At 40.9% G+C, this 7,845-nt stretch overlaps 1 pseudogene across 1 annotated transcript in view; it reads left to right on the top strand.

Annotated features, from left to right (window-relative positions):
• Positions 1-6,680, top strand: part of LOC116083457 — a 79,766-nt pseudogene extending 73,086 nt beyond the window's left edge. Inside the window, exon 2 of the transcript XR_004115723.1 lies at positions 5,540-6,680. The product of XR_004115723.1 is annotated as a pyruvate kinase PKM pseudogene (transcript). The remainder of the gene's footprint in view (positions 1-5,539) is intronic.
• Positions 6,681-7,845: the final 1,165 nt, after the last annotated feature.

The raw sequence follows: 7,845 nt of genomic DNA on the forward strand, positions 1-7,845 counted from the left end.
GTCATTGGGTGGTCGCGTCATCCCGAGACTTGAGTAAGGATCTCCCCAGTTCTGGGGGTCTTTCACATGAATATGCACACATACATACAAAAACATAAATATACATGTGCACACATACATAATCCTACACATGTACACACATATAAATATACAAATGAACAGAAACCAATAAATATACACATTGTACATACACATAAATATACACATACATAAGCTAGTTCCAAAGGCCTACACATCACATGGTCAAGTATCTGATAACATCAGCCCCTATTCTTCATTTTTCTTGTTTGCATTCCAAATACCTACCAAGATACAACCTAATGTAGGGCTGGTTTATTTTTTAGGATAGTTAGATGGGATAGTTGGTGGTGGGGAAAGTGGGTGGGGCAGCTGATCACATTCAAACAAAGCTAGGAAGTAGATGCTGACTACATATTAAAATACATGTATGAACTCTCCTTCAAATTAGCTTTATACACAAGATAAATATGATGAAACAGAAGAGAATAGAAAGATGGAGAAGAACAATAGAAAGGATTAGAAGCCTTTCATGGATACAGATAACACTGTATTAAGTACAAAACACTATACTGGGCAGAGATATCGGTAGATGAAAACAAAAAATAAATATAGCCTTGGATACTCACCCATGAAAATTTACTCTAGCAAATAAAATAGCAAGTGTGCTGCTAGTCTGGTATATATATATATTTGGAAAAAAACTAAAATCTTCTACTGGGAAATATCCTGAAAATATTAACAAAGACAAAGACTTGGAGCTCAGACACATAGAATCGACTTCATTCTTTAACAATTACTGTACACACACATCCAGCTGCTCCCGCTGAATCCCTTTGTTCCAATTAAGCTGAGTGAAGGTCAGCATTCAGGTACTTTCGAGGCTACTAAATGAGTCTCTTCCCAATCCTAGCCATAAGCCCCCAGCTGCCGTGGGAAACCTCAATATCAGGCTCTGTATTTTAGAAATCTCCCATCCCACCACAGGTTATAAAACACACTTTAAGTGTGTTCCACACATGGCTTCATGTGGAAGCTTTCTGTTCTAAAATGTAGTCAGTAATTCTCAGGAAAATGCCTCAACCAAAGCTAGAGTTCTATTTCCATGTTCGTTCTTAACAGCAGAAACAGATGAAGGGGCAATTTGAACCAGTTCAGCTGCTTTTCTAGCTCTAGCTTCTGGGAAATTCTAAATATTTTTAAGTAATTGATTGTCCTTAGTGGCTAATTCATTTTAAGAAATAAATGAGTTCAGATAAGACCCTGTATTTTCTTTAACTTAATTAGTGTGTGTGGCGGGGGGGGGGGGGGGGGGGGGGGAGCTAGGTTCTATGTTTTGTTTCTCAGGCTTGTATGGACAGGTGTTTGCTATGTAGCCCAAGATATTCCTGAAATTGTGATAATCCTTTGCTAGAATTAAGAGTATGTGCCACTAGGTTTGGCTTTTATTTGTTTTGTCAGCTTTCCTAGTATTTATGATGATTAAAACAAAAAAAGGAATAGTTGAAAGTTTCATTAGAGGATCACAAAAACAGACAACAACAAGAAACAACAACAACAAAACACTATAAAGCTAAAGGGGAAAAACCAAGTGTGGCATTGTGATATGTATATACACTGATCATGACATGATCCCCTTATCCATAGGGACACTACAATCATCTTCTGCTCTCTCATTTGATCTTTCTTTGCTCCTTCTTCCTAAGTCCAGCTTCCTAAGGTCTTTAGTTTCCTAAGTTATAGAAGCACACCGACCCTTTGATCCTGCATCCCTTTGCACTTTCTTCGCACTACTGTTGGGTTGATGCAAATGGGCTCCTGAAGAGCCATCCCAGGAGGGGTAGTTGTCATGAAAACTATCTTCTGACTAGACTTTGGATCTTTCACTCCTATCCTCTAACAAAAAATGGCCAATGATGTAATCAAAGGGATGTAATTCCAACAACTTCTAAATTGTTCAACACATGGAGATGCCTGTAGGGTGGCAGTACAGAGAGTACACATGTAATTAGTGCCTTTCCAGAGCCTGCTTATTCATCTTTTCTATCTGTCCATTCCCTTATATTCTTTATCAAAACCTTTATGCATATAATAAGCTAGCAAACATATGTGCCTTCATCAGGTCAGTGACTCACTGAGCAACTTAATTCAACTCACAAAAGAAACCAGAGATGCACCTGGCCTATATCCAGTTGGTGAAGCAGGATAACAACTTATGGTTATTTGTAATTGTTACCTGAAATAATAAAAATAGTGTTTTATTTCCTAAAGTGAGTTATTAAAATATAGATAAATTTATATCTATTTTATAAAATTATAAAATAGATTTATATTATATCTATCACAAAGTTAAACTTCTTCCCCAAAATTGTGTTGAAATAAGACAGTATGCCTCCAGAATCATCATGTGATTTGTACTTATGACCAAAGCATAAATTTAAAAGCATGAGTGGTAATTTGAGGAATATATATTAATAATCTGACAACTTGTAGGTAAAGAAACTGTGAATACTTTCTCAGGAAGAATGTGCTAATATCAAAACCATGAATCCCAACCTTAGATGGACAACTGAAGCTGCTCAAGGGAAAAAGAAAATCAGAACAAAACAACAACAACAACAACAACAAAAGAAACATGAAATATATAACATCTAATACATAATACATAATATATAGCACATAAGCATATAACAATACACACATTTTATATATATATACATACATATATATACATGTATGTATATATATAAATATACATACGTGTATATATATATATATATATATATATATATATATATATATATAATACATTCAAAGAAAAAGAGACCAACAATTTCGAGGGGCATGGGAGTCATGAAAAAATAATAATAATATAATAAGGATGAGGATGATAATTGTCTTAGTTAGGGTTTTACTGTGGTGAACAGACACCATGACCAAGGCAAGTCTTATAAATACAGCATTTAGTTGGGGCTGGCTTACAGGTTCAGGGATTCAATCCAGTATCATCAAGGAGGGAGTATAGCAATGTCCAGGCAGGCATGGTCCAGGCAGAGCTGTCTTTCAGGCAGCTAGGGTGAGTGTCTTAAAGCCCATGGCCACAATGACACACCCACTCCAACCTAGTCCATACCTACTAATAATGCTATTCCCCAGGTCAACATATACAAATGATAACAATGATGATGATGATGATGATGATGACAACAACAACAATGACAACAAAGATGTCTGGTTTGGCAAGAGATGTCCACTGTTAAAATAGTTCCACGAACACCAATGGGAGTAACCAATCCCTTTCTGCTTAGATTTAAGACCTTCACAAAATGAAATCCATACATGGCACCATTATCAGACCAAGAACCTATAAGTAGATAGATGAAAAACCCTAGGAGAGATATACTACAATTATTCTGCTAAATTGATATAGTGTAGTATTAAACCAACTCCAAATGATTCACCATTACATTCACATATCATTGGATCTCTGAACCCATAGCAGAGAAGCTTCTATTTGCAGTATACTGAGATTAATCCAAAAATCCATATCTGTTCAATGTGCAGAGAATAAAAAGATTAAAAGCACTTAGCCCTAAAAGGAACATACACACTGTGCCCCCTCCAGAGGTTCACAGAACATTGCAGAAGAGGGAGGTGGAAAGGCTTTAAGAACCAAAGGCAGTAGATAACCTTAAGAACACAGTGCCTTCTGGACAAACAATTTTCTGTAAGAGTGTAGCTCCTGCTAAATCAAACAGATTCCAGTGGAATGCCACATATTCAAGAAAATTGGGGCAACACAAATTGGTCTTGATTGGGGAAAAAAATAAAGGATGGAAAGTTTGAGGGTTAGGAAGTAGGTATGGATCTGGCAGATTGGTGAGAGAAGGATGAAAATAACCAAAACGTTTTGTGTGAAATTCTCAATGAACTTTATATATCACAGAATCTTTACATGTTGTAGAACCGAGAGACCCCCAACTCCTTGGTCCTCACTGTGACTCTGATGCCATGTACTATGAGAATTAGAGAAAACACTATTTTCTGCGGTCCTCCTACTGGTCATCCTATTCCCTTCTTGGGTATTTTGTGTGTTCCTATGTTCAAATCCCTCAGCCACCTTACTTCTTCCTTCTTGCTCCTACAGAGTAAAATGTTGTTGCTATAGAGGCTATATGATACTTGATAACTTGTTCCACGTTGTTTATATTTTAGGACTTAAAGGAATAGCTTGTGACCTAAATTTGCTATAAATATCGGCTGTGAATTTTTCCTGTTTTACTTGTCACCAACCTCCCAGAATGTTCTAAGATGTACTACTTTTAGAACCATATTTATCTACAGATACAGATGTAGATAGAGGTGCAAGTATAGTTGTAAATATAGGTATAGGCACAAATATAAATGCATATTAGCATACATCATTATACAAAGAAAATAGCAGAACAAATATGAAAATATGCTACTGAGCTGATGGCATTAGGAGTGATTTTTTTTCTTTGTTTGATACAGTTGGTCTTTTAAGTCACACAATACAAACCAAAGTCAGAGGTAGTGTTTGAGAGCATATGAAAACATCTGTCAGCTGGTAATGGATGTGCAGCCATAACCTATCTCCAGAATCCTATAAGCATTTGAATCCCAGTCACATTTGTATAAATGTTTGAAGGTCACACATTCCAAGTGACTGTCTTTCTCTATTGCTCTGTACCTTAACTTTTGAGGCAGAGTCTGTCACTGTTTGAAATAAACTGGTTGAAATGTCCTAGGAGTCATATATAACCAGCTCCCTTACCCAATATAGGGGTAACGGCTGTGTATTGCATCATCTGGTTTTTATATTTGTGCTGGGGTTTTGAACTGGGGTTTCCATGTTCGCAGCAGGCACTTTACACACTGACCTAGCTCCCCCACTCAAAACCCTGTACTTTTTTTTTTTTTGGCAATTTTAGTTTATTAACTTTTACCTAACATATGAAATGAAGCCAGTTATATTTTTATTATTCATCTTTACTCCTTCATCATAACCATATCTAATAATTAATCCTAGAATTGTATTGTTAAATTCAAACTGATCTTGTTTGCCTATCGGGTATTGGATACAATATAGGTCTAAAAAAGGAGTCTGTTGATCATGACCTTAGATGTTGTCTTACTTTTCTATTGCAAAAATCCATGTCTAAAGCAATTTATATGAAAAAGCATTTAACTTGGGGATCATGGATCCAGAGGGTTAGAGTCTGTGACTATGAAAGGAGCATGGCCGGAAGCAGGCAAGCATGGGTCTGAAATAGTAGCTGAGAGAGCTTAGATCTGATTCAAAAGCATAAGGCAGAGGTAACTGGGAATGGCATTGACTTTCGAAACCTCAAAGCCCACTCCCAAGGACACGCTTTGTGGAGAGCCACAGCTGCCACCATAAATATGGCGCCTGGCCTCCCGCCAGAGCAGAGAGCACCACAATAAACAAGTCCTTATTTGGAGCATCGCGATAAACAAGTCCTTATTTAGAAAAGTTGAGAGAAGGGCAAGAACATGAAGATCATCAGCCAAATCGAGAACGATGAAGGTGTCCGCAGGTTTGATGAGATCTTGGAAGCCAGTGATGGGATCATGGTGGCTCGTGGTGACCTGGGCATTGAGATTCCTGCAGAGAAGGTCTTCCTGGCTCAGAAGATGATGATTGGACGGTGCAACCGAGCTGGGAAGCCTGACATCTGTGCCACACAGATGCTGGAGAGCATGATCAAGAAGCCACGCCCCACCCGTGCTGAAGGCAGTGATGTGGCCAATGCAGTCCTGGATGGAGCAGACTGCATCATGCTGTCTGGAGAAACAGCCAAGGAGGACTACCCTCTGGAGGCTGTTCGCATGCAGCACCTGATTGCCCGAGAGGCAGAGGCTGCCATCTACCACTTGCAGCTATTCGAGGAATTCCGCCACCTGGCGCCCATTACCAGCGACCCCACAGAAGCTACCGCCGTGGGTGCCGTGGAGGCCTCCTTCAAGTGCTGCAGTGGGGCCATTATCTTGCTCACCAAGTCTGGCAGGAGTGCTCACCAAGTGGCCAGGTACTGCCCTCGGGCTCCTATCATTGCTGTGACTCGCAATCCCCAGACTGCTCGCCAGGCCCATCTGTACCGCGGCATCTTCCCTGTGCTGTGTAAGGATGCTGTACTGAATGCCTGGGCTGAAGATGTTGACCTTCGTGTAAACTTGGCCATGGATGTTGGCAAGGTCCGAGGCTTCTTCAAGAAGGGAGATGTGGTCATTGTGCTGACCGGGTGGCGCCCTGGCTCTGGCTTAACCAACACCATGCATGTAGTGCCTGTGCCTTGATGGCCCTCTGGAGCCCCTCTTCTAGCCCCTGTCCCTTCCCCTCCCCTATCCTATCCATTAGGCCAGCAACGCTTGTAGTGCTTACTCCGGGCCATAGTGTGAGGCTGGTGGGCTGGGACACCAGGGAAAATTAATGCCTCTGAAACATGCAATAGAGCCCAGCTATTTTTCATGGCCCTACTTGAGCCAGGGGTGAAGGAAGAATGCAGGATTGGAAACCCTCTGACTTTATCACAGAAGGGCAGCATCATCTCTGTGTACTTTGCTCCTGTAGAAAGTTGTCCAGAGAATTCCCAGCCCTAGCCTGGAGTCCAAAGACTGGACAAAAATAGGGGCTGAGGGTGTGGGGCTTTTGGTCCTGGCCCTGACTTGCTTTCTCAACAGCTTTGGCCTCCCCACTCCTCCTTGTGCACTCCACTGCTGTCACTGCAGACACTCTACTCTCCATCTTGTATTCTGCAGTCTCCAGGCCTGTTGCTATAGTGCCCACCTGAACGTCAATAAACAGCAGCTGAAGCAAAAAAAAAAGAAAGAAAAGAAAAGTTGAGTGCCTCCAGTTTGTGATGCAAGCTGGCATGATTTCCTGCAGCCTATTATGATTACCGCTTAGCCCATCCTGATTGGGACCAGGGAAAGTATTTAACCTGCGGGTGCTGGGGGCTGGGTAGAAGAATAGAGATGAATGAGCAGAGATGAATGAATGATTCTATAGTACAAGGTTCCTGAATAAACTGCTTGGAGAAGAGTTCGTGGTCATCTCCTTATTTCCACTGGTCGGTGAGGCGGCGACAACGCTTGCCTCAACAAGACAATGCCTCTCAAAACTTTACAAACAGTCACAGACCACATGAAGCTCAAGAAGAAGGAAGACCACAGTGAATTCAGCTTCGTTGGTTGCATGGGCTGAGGCAAGGCACATGGATGACATGTGATGTTTGGAGGGTATAAATAGGACTCAACAGAGTGATGGAGACAGAGTTTGGCTTGCTGGCACAGCTAGCTGTGCAACACTTGTGGGTCTTGCATCTTTCTCCGATTTTCTCTTCCCTGAGAAAGGCACAGCCAAGAACTTCTGGTGTTCCTGCTGGCCTCTCCTGCTGACTCAAGCTGAGGCTGAGGCCTGGCTGTCTCTGCTAGGTCAGGTCACTACTGTTGCTAACTGACGTTACCAAACTGGACTGCTGGTGTATCCATGAAGTGTTTGCAAGTAGATCAAGGTGCTGATGCCTGCTAACCCAGGAACTAAACTGCTGATTTCCAGAAAACACAGACAGGAGTTGCTCCAAAGAACCTTTCTAAACAGGTCTACTTGCCATATCCTTTCTTTTCCACTATCTTTGGTGGGTGGTGGGCCACAAGCGAGGTTAAAGTGTTTAAGAACCATCATTAAAAATAAGGTTTGAAAAGCTTAAAGTTATAATAGGTAGGAAAAATTGGCTTTGGTAGCAGTATTAACACCACACAAACCAGAAAGCATTACTAGTCATA

This window comes from Mastomys coucha, unplaced genomic scaffold, assembly GCF_008632895.1.
Source record: "Mastomys coucha isolate ucsf_1 unplaced genomic scaffold, UCSF_Mcou_1 pScaffold12, whole genome shotgun sequence".
Lineage (NCBI taxonomy): Eukaryota > Metazoa > Chordata > Mammalia > Rodentia > Muridae > Mastomys > Mastomys coucha.